Source organism: Homarus americanus, unplaced genomic scaffold (genome assembly GCF_018991925.1).
Source record: "Homarus americanus isolate GMGI-L3 unplaced genomic scaffold, GMGI_Hamer_2.0 scaffold45562, whole genome shotgun sequence".
Lineage (NCBI taxonomy): Eukaryota > Metazoa > Arthropoda > Malacostraca > Decapoda > Nephropidae > Homarus > Homarus americanus.
The window spans coordinates 9,210,094-9,226,286 of record NW_024744839.1 but is presented as its reverse complement, the minus strand read 5'-3'; the positions used below and the strand labels follow the sequence as shown (position 1 = coordinate 9,226,286).

The window sequence follows — 16,193 nt, the reverse complement described above, 5'->3', positions numbered from 1 at the left end:
ATTCCTTAGCCACTTGCACAGTTTTTAACTCCTCTTTATTCTTCAAAATCGTACATATAGTCGATTTAGCCATCCCATATTCATCACTAAGTTTCGCTAATGCTTCTTCCATTCTCACGCTTTTATAATTTCTTTCTTAGTTTCAAGGGTTATTATTTCTCACTCGCTTGGACGACTCATTGTTACAATTGTATACTTGTATAACAAAATAGTTATACAAATAACGCGAATTCACATCAAAGACGAAATTTCAACAATAACAGTGGTGCACTGTCTACACAATGAGACAAAATATGGTTCGACGCTTTGTTGTGGGTCCGTACAACAATATTCATGCTGCGCAAATAGTCCCGTATTCATCCAAGCTCGTTGTAGTGAGCATGTCATATAGCATTCTCAATTTTATAGGTAAAACCGTTAGTTATAGGAATATTCGTAGTGGGATCCGTTATAGCATACCCCACTGTATGTATGTATGCATGTATGTGTATATATATATATATATATATATATATATATATATATATATATATATATATATATATATATATATATATATATATATATATATATATATATATATATATATATATATATATATATATATATATATATATATATATATATATATATATATATATATATATATATATATATATATATATATATATATATATATATATATATATATATATATATATATATATATATATATATATATATATATATATATATATATATATGTTTGTGTAATAATGTATGTAGTAGACGTACCTTTTTCACTCAAATCCTAATGAAACACCACAATTAGAATACGGTGTGCTGTTGTATAAACAGTGGGAACTCAGTCACACCACCAGACGAGGGAACACTCCCACCAATCGATCGTCTGCGCGAAGCAAGCGATAAATTAAAAGAAAATACTTGCAGTGTGTTTAATATGTTACAGTATATTATAAATACAGTAAATAAATAAACAAAAACGGTAAATCCATTTCAAGTAAATGGAAATTTTACTTCAATTCCACATTAGTTCCAGTTACTGGTAAATAGCAGACGCTTCAGTGACGTCACTAGTGTTTACACTACACCAGCAGGTAACATTTGATGACATTACTTGAAGTGAATTGGCCTTATTTTAAAAAACCAAGGATGGTTGGAAAAGGACTACTGAGTCAGTGGGTAAGTGTCACATTTGGGGTACTGGTCTTATACAGCAAATAGAGCTCAAAAGCTACTTTTTAAATGGAAATTTGGGTATCTTATGCACCCCGAGTCTATAGGCCGCGATATAAGGTATAAACATCATAGATTTTGCATTAGACATACAAATTTTAGATCTAATGTAAGTATTTTGTTTACTCTGAGTAAATATGTTATCTTTTGTGCAAAATATATGACATTTATATTCAAAATATTCCTGGTCTTACAAGGAATCCAGCAATGTCAATTATATTATCCTAACTTTAGTTTGAGGTATTATTTATTACTATACCTTAAAATCTAGTGTTTTCCCCAAACATTTCTCAGAGAGGGAAGAGCCAGGAGTGTGAGAAGAGGGGAGGGAGTTGAGTCCATTATTTGAATGGACATTAACTTGGCACTGTATTTCTCTATTTCTTAAATATTAATTGTGTGCATGTACCATCATAAAATTAAGATGTTATTTTTACTAGAACATAGGTATTATGTCGGAAAAGTGGAGTTTGGGGGTGCCAGTGTCTCTATTTCATTTAATCCCATATGTTGTTCATTCGCTTCGTTTTCGCTTACACGGGCCTCTGTGGGTTCAATTGACCGCGAAGTGAGGGTTCACTGTAAATGAAAAATGTTATGTACTGTATATCTACCCAAAAATACAAGTTGAAAATCCTGTACAGTACAGTAAAGCCTCGAATAATGACGTATGTCCCCCAATATTGCAGTGCAAGGTGAATCATCTTATCGCAAATCATTAATTACCATTAAAATAAAGCAATAATAATATTCCCAAGTGTGACGTTTTCATATCTTTTGTGAGGCTTTTTACCCTCTTTTCCCCCAAAACCAATACAAAACAAACTATATTTTCTAAATAATGTTTCTGAATGCACCTTATACAATATAAAGGAATAATAATATGGTCACACAAGAGATGGGACGCCATTGTTTTCGCTTGTGTTTACAACCAGGAGTCCGGGACGATAGTTCTACAGGAGAAAATGAAGAAAATAAGACCCTGGTGGTACCTGTAGTAAAATTAATGTAGTAAATGTTGTAAAATTAATGAGGCAGCAGATGGCCTTGCCAAGACTGGCTGTAACAAGGCCACACCTGACTACGTTGTTCCTCAAACACTTTTACAGCTCAGGACCCAAATTGCAAAACAGAGAGAAGCTCGGGAAGCAGCCATCCCCTGGACCCCCGCCCACCTGGTACGATATGTTCAGAACTTCCTGACTCCTCGTACGTCTACGGAAAGGGTCGAAAAGGGACGTGATTGCTGCCCGGATTATATTGGGTATGAGTTTGTTGGAAGATTGGTATCCCCGCATCCCTGAGCAACGCCTTTGCATTATGCAGAAGACCCACAGTAGCACCCTTTTCCACCACCTCCTAAGATGTTCCCACAAACAACGCTTCCGTGACGCCTGCTGGACCACCATCACGACTCCGACGGAGACACGATGATCCTCCCCATACTGGCCAGATATTATGTAAATAATATTGATGTTAGAGGAATATCCTTCCTTCCTCAGGCTTTAGTAAGCCCCTTTATAATATTTATACTGTACATACTTGTCACACCTGCCAGATGCTTCTGGTGTTATTGTACAGGGGTACTTAGTGACAGCACTAGGATCCCACTTCCTCTATCAAGGAATAAACTATTGAAATTGAAATCGAATGGACTGGTAACGCCAACATATACGTATAAAAAGATTTAAGGATACCGTGTCATTTATCTTTTCAAGAATATGTACAAAAGATTCATTATTATTTATAACTGAACATGTATTTGATTGAAGTAATCTTTAGACTATATGCAAAATGAACAATGCAATTCATTAATAATATGTAGAATATTAAAACACACAAGAGGATAAGAGACGGCATTGTTGTCAGTGTTTACACCCTTAATGTCAGTTATCCACCTGAAACTGAAGAAAATAAGACCCTGGTTGTTGTTGTAGTAAAATTAATGTAAAAAATATGTATGTTTTAATTAATGTTATTTAAAGTACAGTAGAAGTAACCACTGATATTACGTAAAGAAAAAGTGAGACTGATAGTGGAACGCCAATGTATACAGTAGGTGCGCACTCAAGGAAACAGTCATTTATCTTAAGAATATGTACAAAAGATTCATTATTGTTTATTACTGAATAAGTATTTGATTGAATTAATGTTTATATAAGTGAAATGAACAATGCAATTCATTAATAATATGTAGAATATTAAAACATACAAGAGGAGACAAGACGGCATTGTTTAATGAGTGATTATGGTTCTACATAAGAAACTGAAGAAAATAAAACCCTGGTTGTAGCTGTAGTGAACTAATTTTAAAAATTGAATACCTGTATGTATGTTCTAATGAATGTCATTTAATGTTAATAAATGGAACCTAGAAGTAGCCACTAATGGTAAAGAAATAACGCGAGATTATAGGGAACGCCAATGTATGAACAGTAAGTGCGTACATGTGAAAACATATCGTCATTTCTCAACATATGAATATGAAAGCAACACTTATTTACTGTTCATATATGTTTTAAATAATATTTACGAATGTAAAACTAAAATTCTACTCACCAATGGCGGTAAAGTCTAAAACATAAGGACAGCCAATGAATACAGTGCAAGTTTTTACTCAGATGACGAAGTCATCAGGTTCAACTCTGGCTGAAGCTGTAGCTTTCCTTAAAGCTGTTGCTGAAACTGTTACTGAACCTGAAGTTGAAGCTGCTTATGATGCTGAATTTGATGGTGTAGCTGAAGTTGAGGCCTTCGAATATTAAGCCTCGAAAGAACCCTGCACAGCTGCTTTCTTTTCTCATTATACATCTTTATGTAGAGGTCATTTGCGTTTATTTAAATTTTAATGCTTTGTTCTGTTAATGGATCCACTTCAGAAAATATGTTCATTGCTTGCTCCATATAATATCCACAGACCTCTCACCTTTTTCATATCGTTTTAGCACATCTAGTTTCTCGGCTAAGCTTAAGACACTTTCTATTAGCTTTTGAACCAACACTACCATCACTTGCTCTCTTGCTCATATTGAATAGAGATGCAAAAATGCTGTAAGAAACCTGAGAAAGTTTTTCTCCAGTTCCTGTTCCAGATGCGTGAAAACAAAAGGGTTGAAGCTCAGACTGTTGTTTGCCACTCATTAGCCAGGCAGCTTCTTTGTGCAAGGCGCTCTTCATTTTTTTTACAGTAATTTTTTTTTATAATACATATCAGGATTTAGTTATTATTTATATGAAAATTTTAATTTATTTTATTTTTATTATATTTTGGTTGTAAATATGAATGAAATAAGGATGTAAATTGAATTGGATCCTAAATTAACTAGGGTTTTAAATATGAAAAGTTGTTGGTAGACCCATTGTTATCGGAGGCTTTACTGTACTTCAATGTACTTCAGTAAAGGACTAAAACTTTATCTCTTATATGACTGTCTATATTCAAATTATTTGCTGTCTTGCAAGGATTCCAGAAATGCAAGTTATATTTTGCTAAGTTTAATCTGTGACATTTTATAATATAAAAACTTTAAGCCTAAAACTACCGTCCTCCCTGTTCTTGGGGACAACTTCTTAGGGAGGCTTCTTGGCCAGAAACCCCAATTTTTTTGTCCAAATCATCCAAAACCTGGGTCAAGATTTTTTTATTTAAACCAACACTGCACTGTATATTATCAATATATTAACTAAATTTCAGAATGATCAATAATTTTAATGTAAAAATGTAAAAATATTCAAGAGCACAACTTTCTCCAAGTTTAATCTACTGGAAACATAGGTAAACATAGAGCCGATTATTGGCAGACGAGTTGATCAGCTGATGAGTGCACCAAAACTTGTTTCTCGTAAGGCTGTCATTAATAGAATTTGAACTCGTTAATTAAACGGAAAGTCCTTATGGGAAGTAACTCATTAACTGTAATCTTGTAAATTGAACCGCTCGTTTATGGAGGGTCCACTGTACCGAAAACTCCAAATTAATTGAATTCTGAAAATTTTTACATAACAGTAGTACCCCGATTTACGCGGTCAATTGAACCCACAGGGTACCGCGGAAAGTGAAAACCGCGTAAAGTGAACAACAGAACATATGGGATTAATTCCAATAGAGACTGGCCCGACCCCCAAACTCCACTTTTTCCGACACAATACCTATGTTGTAGTAAAAATAACATCTAAATTTTAAGATGGTATGCTCACACAATTAATATTTAAGAGAAATACAGTCGCCAGGTTAATGTCCATTCAAATAATGGACTCAAATCCCCCCCCCCCACTCTTCCCAGCTCACTGGCCCCTACCTCTCAGAGAAATGATTGGGTGAAACACTAGATTTTAATGTTTAGTAATAAATAATACCTCAGACTAAAGTTAGGATAATATAATTGACATTTCTGGATTCCTTGCAGGTCAGGGAATATTTTGAATGTCAATTTCATATATTTTGCACAAAAGATAAAATACTTGCTTTGTGTAAACCAAATTATTACATTAGATCTAAAATTTGTATGTCTAATGCAAAATCCATGATGTTTATATTCAAAATGATCATCATATTGAAAGAATTCCAGCAATGTAAATTATATTCTGGTCCAGTAATTTGTATGAATTTTATGAGCTAAAACAAATATCTTCAGTTAATAAAAAAAAAATATATTCTTCACGACACTATCTGTCAATCCGGTCGGTCCCAACCCTCCCCCCCACCTTCCCTCCCTACCAGAGAAATGTTGGGTGAAAAAACTAGATTTTAACTTTTAGTAATAAATAATACCTCAGACTAAAGTTAGGATAATATAATTGACATTTCTGGATTCCTTGCAGGTCAGGGAATATTTTGAATGTAAACGTCATGTATTTTGCACAAAAGATAAAATATTTGCTTTGTGTAAGCCAAATTATTACATTAGATCTAAAATTTGTATGTCTAATGCAAAATCCATGATGTTTATATTCAAAATGATCATCATATTGTAAGAATTCCAGCAATGTAAATTATATTCTGGCTGGGTAATTTGTATGAATTTTATGAGCTAAAACATATATCTTCATTAAATAAACAAAGAAATATTCTTCAAGGACACTATCTGTCAATCAAAATACTCGGCCCTAGCTGGGTCGGTCAGTCCCTCCCTCTCTATCCCCACCCCCACCTTCCCTCCCTACCAGAGAAGCTTTGGGAGAAAATAGTAATTTACATTTTTAGTAATAAATAATAACTCAGACTAAAGTTAGGGTAATATAATTGACATTTCTGAATTCCTTGCAGGTCAGGGAATATTTTGAATGTAAACTTCATATATTTTGCACAAAAGATAAAATATTTGCTTTGTGTAAACCAAGTTACAGGTATTATTATTATTATTATTTTACATACGGGAATTAAGACAACAAGCATCCATCTCTCTAATCACCCACACCTTTCTGCTTTCTCACTCCATATTTTAAAATGTTATGTAATGTAATGTTGAAGGGATACAACTTTGCTCATTTATACTTATACTTATCACAATCTCCCTAAAATACTTTAGGTTTTGTGTTTATTCCAGACATTTTCAGGTCATAAGACCCACTAATCTGCTATCCAAGAAAGGGTGACCTGACATTCCATCAGAAAGTCAGTAATATGAGACCACTAATTCCCCACCCTACCTCCACCTGACTCAGGTCTGGTCCCTCCCCCAAATACTGTATTTTATTTTATTTTTTTTTTCATTTATTGGGCACCCCCCCTACATCCTTGTGTAAGGTGAAGCACAGAAGCATTTACAGCACCCAACAGGGAAGCATGCTAAGTTCATGCTTGCCTTATGTCTCATGAGTTAAGGGCGTAGAAGCCTGAAGAGTCGAGGGCATAGAAGCCTGAAGAGTCGATGGTTTATGTCTAAGCAAGTTATTGGAAGCTCCAACAACATGTCCCTGAGTACGAATTCGCAACTTTCGATTTACAGCTGTGAGTGACCATGAGGCCTTCATCCTAAGATGCTGGGCATCCCTACCAGAGAAATTTGATTGCATGACGAAGGTTGCCTTTGCACTGCTTTCAACTTTTGGATCAACATATCTATGTGAGCAAATATTTTTACACAGGAAGAATATCCTCAATCCTCATCGTAGCCGACTTACAACTGATCACGCCGAGGGGTGTGTGCAACTTAAGGTGTCCAGATACACTCCCGATAGAGCAATGCTGAGCAAGGGGAAGCAGGGACAGGGATCACACTAAAATAGTACGAGCATTTTATAGCATTTGATTATATATCTTATCATTCATAGGTAATTGTGTGTATTTCAAATATTGACGAAAGCATTATTTATCAATATTCACATCTCAATAATTTGCATATTGAAAATCATAGTTGGCATGCAGGGCAGTAGAAATGTTAAAAACTGGCACAGCGTGTTCAAAAGGTTGCCGACCACTGACCTACGCAGGTGAAGATGAACTTGGTATTGACAGAGAGGCATGTATTGACAGTGATATTGAAGGTGATGATAATAATAGTGACCCAAACTACATGTTTAAACACGAGGAAAGCGATGACTATGATGAGTGCCAAGTGGAGGAGTGCTGCCCTCCCCATCTCCAGGAACATCCAGGACTCCCTCCATTTCACCTACCCAATCAATAGAAGATAATTTCAAAAGGAATGAAATATACGAGAAAGGTGAAACAATGAAACATTACCAACATGTTCTCATGAACACAAAATTTACATAAGGGAAAGATAGGAGTAGGTGGAAAGATTCAGTGTATACGAGGTTAAGATTAGGATATAAATATTATTGGGAACTTGGAGCTGAGAGAAGTGAACAGGATAAAGAATGTAGAGTTTGTAGAACACCCAGATCCCATACCCTGCCACATTATATACTGGAATGCCCATTGCTTAATGTATATAGAAAAGCCCATAATAATGTCCCCAAGCAAAGAGTGGATGTTTAAAAATAGGAAAATAGATGAAATATTAAAGAAATATAGAAATTTTGCATCTAGAATATAACTATGTATGTATATAACTGATTATATGAAATATTAGGGATTTATGTGAGTCCTGAGAGGGACATTCCTGGACTGGAGTGGGGATGACTTATGTCACTTCAACCCTTTGAGATGTATTAATGTTTTTTGTATCTCAATAAACGTATCTATCAATTAAACCTATCATTCCCACTGCATGGTTACATCTGCCCACACTCCTTCCTCCCTCCTACACTAGCTCACTCCCTCCCATACTCCTTCCTCCATCCCACTGTTCCCTCCCTCCCTCCCATACTCCCTCCTCCCTCTCACACTGCTTGCTTCCTTCCTCCTACATTGCTCCCTCTCACACACTTACACTTCCTTCCTTCCTCCCTCCCACACTGCTCCCTCCCATACAATTCCTTCCTCCCTCCCATACACTTCCTTCCTTCCTCCCTCCCATACACTTCCTTCCTTCCTCCCTCCCATACACTGCTTATTGCCATAGTAAACTACATAAGCAAATATTAGTAAAAATGTAAAGAAATAAACCGAGGGGGACAGAAAATACCTCCCCCGACCTTGGGTGTGCAGCGTTGCCGCTTGTAATAAAAAACATCCATATGTTTATTGCATAAATCTTTTTATTGGTTCATTTGATACGATGCTACATTCAAATTATTTTTTTTTCCATGAAAAAAAATCATTATGTATATACATGGCTGCAAGACCAACCAGAAGTACTGTGACAGTACTGGGAGCCAATACGCTTGGCAATACTGCACCAGCCCAGGATTAAGTGCCAAGTAGTGCTTTTAAAGAAGGCGAGTTGCCACTTTTACTTGCATTTCTTGATTTATTAGGTCATTTTGGGGTGTTTGGGTCATAAAACAAAAATTTGATTTTTCCCGACCAAGGGGGGGGGGGGGCCACCATGTATGTACAGTGGTCCCTCGGTTAACGAACACAATTCGTTCCACAGAGTCGTTCGTTAACTGAAAATTTCGTTAACCGAATCCATTATTTCAATGGGATATTGGGTAATTAGTTCCAGCTCACAGAAAAGTACATACAAAGTATAAACAAAATGCAGTACAGTACTGTACACTTACTTTGAGGTGTGTATGTAGAATGTTGCTGGTTGATGATGACGATGGGAATTAGAAGTGGGGGTGGAGGAGGAGAAGGGAGAAGAGAAGGAAGTGGGGATAGAGGAGAAATCGCCTTTCTTTGGGCCCATGCTTGATGCAGTAATTTCACCAATACAATTTTAAGTTCACTTGTTGTAATTAAAGATTATTTTATTTAAATCAACACTGCACTGAACTAAATTTCAGAATGACCAATAATTTTAATGTAAAAAAGTAAAAATACTCTGTATTCAAGAGCGACAAACCCAATGTTTCCTCCACTGTAAACAAAGTTAAACTGACGCTTTGGCGGGTGAGTCAAGCAGCTGATGGGCCCACAAAAAAACTAGTTCCCTGTACTGCATATATTATCAATATGTTAACTAAATATTAAAGAGCACAACCTCCTTGATATTTACTCCACTGGAAACGAATGTAAACATAGAACAGATTACTGTACATGTATTGGCGGAGGACTAGCCGATCAGCTGATGCTCACAACAAAACGGGTTTGTCATAAGGATTTCGTTAATCGAAGTTTTGTTCGTTAACCGAGGTACCACTGTATAATAACATTACCTTTTAAGGGTTAAAGGGTTGACCTACACTAAGTATTTCATGGCTAGTGCGACTCAGTAATGGCCTAGTGCAACTTGTGAACAGGGCTGTGCCCTTCTGAGGGCCGAGCTGGAGAGGGCCAGGGAAGATATTTTGAAATTAAAAGAAGAGATAGCGAGGACGAAGGAATAAACGAGACAAGGAAAGCAGGTGAATGACGAATGGAAGGTTGTAAGGAGAGGGACGACCAAACTGGTGGTGAGAAAAGACACCAAGGAAACGACAACAACAGCTAAGTATACCAACTCTTTCAGTCCTTTGATAGATGAATTGGACATTAGTATAGTCATGGACAAGGCTGACAAGGAAGGTAAGAAAATCTTGATTGTTGGCGACTCGCAGGTACGGTAAATGGACAGAGCTTTTTGCGGTAAAGATAAAAATAGAATGAAGGTGTGTTTGCCAGGAGCTGGGATGGGGGATATAGTTGACAGGATGGACAATATCTTGTCTGGTAATGGGAACAAACCCATTATCTGCCTCAGTGCAGGAGGCAATGATATTGGCCGGTGTAGGAGTGAGGAGCTTCTTGATAAGTTCAAGACAGCTATAGAACGTGTTAGGTCTAGGGGAGGGACCCTTATCATATGTGGTGTCCTGCCTAGAAGGAAAGTTGGCAATGAATGGTTGTCAAGGGCAGTTGGTGTCAACGGCCGTCTTGACAGATATTGCAAGTAAATATCAGTCCCATTCATTGACAACTGGGACAACTTCTATGGCAGAAGGGACCTTTATGCTAGGGATGGGGTGCATCTGTCTAGGGATGGAGTGGATACCCTGGCTGGGACTCTCGAAAGGGCAGTCCAAAAGATGTCGAAGTCTTTAAACTGCTAGGGGAACATGTGAGCACGGGGGTGGAGGAGACTGCAGTGGGAGCAGGTAAACAAAGTGAAAGGTTACAAGGAAATAGTGTTAGGAATGACGACAAAACTAAATTAGACAGCGAGTTAAAACCTAAATGCGGCAAAGGGAGGATTCAGAACACGACTAACTTAAATGTCTACAACGCGAACAGTAGAAGTATGAGAAACAAAATGGATGATATTAGGGCCTTGGTATGTACCAAAAAAATCGATATAATAGCATTCACTGAAACATGGATCAACCTAGACTCACGCGAGTTACCTGTCGAATACCAAATTGCAGGTTACAAATTATTCCAGATTAGGAAAGGAGGCGGAGTAGCAATCTATGTCAGGGATATTCTGAAGTGCGAAATAAATAAGAAAATAAAAACTGAGCGGAATACAGAAACAATTTGGATAGAATTAGTCGACGGTAGGGAAAAATTAATCACAGGAGTAATATATAGACCTCCCAATCTTGATAGAGTTAATGAGCGACATATCTGGGATGAAATACACAGGGCTTCCATACACAACAAAGTCTGTATAGTAGGTGACTTTAACTTTGGCCAAATAGATTGGATTGACCTTACGGGTAACTCGGAATCAGAGGATTTTCTTGAAACAATCCAGGACTGTTTCCTAAGTCAACACATAACCGAACCCACCCGGGGTAATAATATACTCGATTTAGTTCTGTAGAACAGAGAAAACCTCATTAATCATGTCGAGGTAGGGAATGAACTTGTAAACAGCGATCACAAAGAAATTAGATTCCAGTTAGATTTTCAGGGCAGCCATAAGGAAAATTCCACAAAAGTCCCAGATTTCAGAAGAGCAAACTTTGATAGTTTGAAGAGGCAGTTGAGAGAAGGGGTATCACACTTGGGGGTGAGCTACTTGGACCTGACGATTGAAACCGACCTAATAACGAGATCTGAGGTTGCCGAGTTCCACGACAAATTAAATAATGAGTTACTTAATGCACAAAGGCAGAACATACCATACAAAAAACTCAGATCAAACAACAATGACCCTAAATGGATAAATAATTATTTAAAGAACATTATTGGTCAAAGGAAGGCTATAGGTAGAAGGATAAATCGTGGCGAAATTTATCTCAGGGATTATTATAAGGTATTGGCCGGTACGGTTGAGACCGAGATAAGGAAAGCAAAGAGGAATAATGAGCTGAAAATAGCAAGGGAGGCGAAGACAAACCCCAAGGGATTCTATCAGATGTATCAAACTAAAACACGAGAAAAGATTGGGCCAATACAGTCAGATACTGGAAAGCTAACTGATAACGTCGGAGAAATGAGCAATAATCTGAATAAATATTTTTCAACAGTTTTCACAACCGAAAATTTACACATGATACCCGAGGCACCGACTCTATTCAGAGATAGTGAAGAAAACAAATTAAGCAAGATAGTAGTGACTAGTTACGATGTTAGTAAGCAAATAGACAAACTAAAGCCTAATAAGTCGCCTGGTCCCGATGAGATATTTGCCTGAGTATTAAAGGAATGTAAGGAAGAGCTTAGTATACCCTTAGCAAAGTTGTTTAACATGTCCTTAAAAACAGGTGTAGTACCAGAATCCTGGAGGATAGCGAATGTTATACCGATTTTCAAGAAGGGGAATAGATCACTATCCTCTAACTACCGTCCAATCAGTCTAACATCAATTGTAGGCAAATTACTGGAATCAATCATTTCAAACACTATTCGAAACCACCTGGAGAAGCACAAATTGATCAATGATTCCCAGCATGGCTTCACAAGCAGGCATTCATGTCTAACTAATCTATTAACATTCTTTTCATCAGTTTTTGAATCGGTGGACGAGGGGCACAATTATGATGTGGTATATCTCGACTTTAGCAAAGTCTTCGACAGAGTCCCCCACAAAAGACTAATAAGAAAGGTAGAAGCACCTGGCATTAAAAACAATACCTGTATTCTAAAATGGATTAGGGCGTGGTTACAGGACAGGAAACAGAGAGAGCATTAACGGCACTAAATCCCATTGGAGCAACGTCACTAGTGGAGTTCCCCAAGGCTCAGTACTTGGACCATAATTATTTATTATATACATAAACGACATAGATATCGGCATAGACAGCAACATAAGTAAATTTGCTGATGACACTAAAATAGGACGTGTACTGTAATTAAATCTGACGAGGACTCCGCAAAACTACAGGAAGATCTAAACAAATTTTTCGAATGGTCTGAAAAATGGCAGATGCAATTCAATGTGGACAAATGTAAACTACTCAGTATAGGAGACGTAAACAGGGAAACCAGTTACCAGATGAACAATGATGCCATTGAGAAATCCAACTGCGAGAGAAATTTAGGAGTAATGATAAGTAGGAATCTTAAGCCAAAGAAACAATGTGTTTTTGCTCGTAACAAGAATAATAAAGTACTTGGGTTCATACAAAGGAGTGTTAGTTACAAGACTAGCGAGGTCATCCTAAGATTATACCTTGCACTTGTGACACCTCACCTGGATTACGCAGTGCAGTTCTGGTCACCGTATTACAAAATGGATATAGAATCCTTGGGAAAGAATCCAGAGGAGACTGACAAGACTAATCCCGGGCATTAGGAACCATGAGTACAGAGACAGGTTAAATCGTCTTAATTTGCACTCCCTCGAGAGACGTAGAGCGAGGGGCGACATGATAGAGGTGTATAAATGGAAGTCAGGGCTAAACAAAGGGGACATACAAAGGTACTCAAACTATCCAACCAGGAGCGAACTCGTAACAATGGTATAAAATTAGACAAATTTAGATTTAGGCGGGAAATTGGTAAACACTGGTTTGGAAACAGAGTAGTGGATGAATGGAACAAGTTACCAAATATCATCATTAACTCGAATACGCTGGATAGCTTCAAACATAGGTTGGATGCTTATATGAGCAATAGAGGTTGGGTGTAAATGGGACTGCCCAGTATGGGCCAATAGGCCCGCTGCAGTTTCCTCCATTCTTATGTTCTTAATGAGGAATTTATGAAATATCAAATCCTCCAAAAATTTCAAAGTTGTTCTTGTTCATTTTATCTCCATTTAAGAACAACTAAATATGATAGTTCACATAAACATAACAGAAAGCATAGCTTTGTAAAAGTATAGACCAAGGTGTACATTGCATCCAGTTGATAAGTCCAACCACTAGTTTACTCAGCATACATTTTCTGTACATAAGCTAAGCCCCAAAGGGGATACCTCAGATTTAGGGGGATTCAAAGTTTACCCCTGTTGAAAATGCAGCACTAACCCACCATGTTCTATCTAACCCAGCTGAGAGACCCCCTATGGAGGATTTACAGATGATAGAAAAAGAAGGCAACTTTAAGCAAGTCTCTTGAATTCAAATAGTGAAAATACTGGGTTTGTCTGTTTAAACCCCCAAGAGGATTATCTTAAACAACTATCCGTTATGGCCAACCAGTACACATAAGTCAATTTTCCTGACAACCAAACTGGGTATGTACTAGGCTGCCACCAGTGTGATAATGATCATCTTTCACTTCGTTTTCTTTGTAACACCTTGTTGGCAATATCATTTAGCTGCATTTCCATACCTCTAACATTCTCAGTTTTTGCCTGCTTCCACACAAAATGGAGCTACACTTACTAGCATAACACACGAAGTAGTAAAAATAATTTTTTCATATCAATTTACAATTTCAGAATGTAATTCTAAAAACCATTCTACATAATGCTAATGCACAAGTTGGCTACACATAAAGGGCACATTTGATATCAAGATTTTCCTATAGGTGAAAGTAAAGGCAGTGCCAAGGAGGAGTCACACTCACCAGCAACACAGCATAGGTGAGCAGTAGGACCCAGGCCACACGAGTGTTCATGGTGAATCACCCTTCTCCTGTCACCTGAAAAAAAAAATAATGCTCACTTAGTCAGATTAATAAGTAAATACAAATTTCACAATTTTATATATATATATATATATATATATATATATATATATATATATATATATATATATATATATATATATATATATATATATATATATATATATATATATATATATATATATATATATATATATATATATATATATATATATATATATATATATATATATATATATATATATATATATATATATATATATATATATATATATATATATATATATATATATATATATATATATATATATATATATATATATATATATATATATATATATATATATATATATGTTTTACGGGAATTAGCCTACCCGGGCACAGGTTGAACGACCCACAATGGGGCCTGGGGGGAGAAAAAATAAGAACAGAAAGAAATTAAAAATAGATAAGAAAAAGGTTATACTGTACTGTGTTAATCTACACCACGAAGATGCCGGAAAACCAGCCTTTTAAAGTGAGACAGATTGTATAAGTATGGAAACAGAAGAAGGCAGAGCATTCCACAGTTTGGCTGTGTGAGGAAAGAAGGATGTACTATAGGGGGCAGGGAAAAAACACTTTTATTTGAGTTGCACGCTGCACTTTTCAGGCATCGTTTGTATGGCTGTAACAAACACCTGTGCAAAATTTCATGCCATTTCATGCATACTTACCCTGCCGCATCGCGAACGACTTTTTGTCAACTTTTAGTGTATACCCAAAATTAGGTGTCATTTAATGTTTTCCAGGATAATGATAAATTTTACATGGGTGACATCGATTTAATTCACATGTTATTTTACAGGTACACCGTATAGAAAATCATTACAAGTTCATATTGAAATTCTTTTTTGTGCGGAACCTTGGCATCATTTTCCTAGACAATAATCTTTGCCTAATATATCCATCTCTCGATTCGTATCCCGTCACTTCAGTGCAAGCTTCAGTCATCACTTTTATGCCTCTCTCGACCGCCTGAGTGCTGTTTGGCCACTTGGGCACCACTAATGGTGTCTCAAGAATGTCATTAACCTGTAGATTTGACAGAGAAGCAATGTAAGGAGGCTCAGTCTTGAGTTCATTCCTCCAGTTAATCATGGAATGATAGTTTTTTGCTTGCCACTTTAGTTTCGGAGTCACCACCTTTCTCATGTTGACTACAGGAGGCACATCCTCATTCCCATCTCCATCTTTACCCTCCTCATCAGTATAGTTTAACAAATTCTCGTCAACAGCAGCATCAGAATCTTCCTCCTCCTCTTCAGATCTGCCAGTGCATTCTTCCTTTTGCTGATTCTCCTCTCTAATTTTTCTTATCATTGAGACAGCTTTTTCTCTAACAGTCATGTCCTCATCTGCACACATACCAAGAAGAAGTTGATCTGTGTGGGCGAAGTATGCATTTCTCTGGACAGCCTTCTTCACTATCGTCTCCTCCTCACTATTCAGGTGTTTCATATAT

At 36.8% G+C, this 16,193-nt stretch overlaps 1 long non-coding RNA gene across 1 annotated transcript in view; it reads right to left on the bottom strand.

The window, feature by feature from the left end:
* Positions 1–16,193, bottom strand: part of LOC121878153 — a 78,373-nt gene that overhangs the window by 19,315 nt on the left and 42,865 nt on the right. The window contains exon 2 of the long non-coding RNA XR_006091098.1: positions 14,630–14,704. This is a non-coding gene — a long non-coding RNA (uncharacterized LOC121878153). The remainder of the gene's footprint in view (positions 1–14,629; positions 14,705–16,193) is intronic.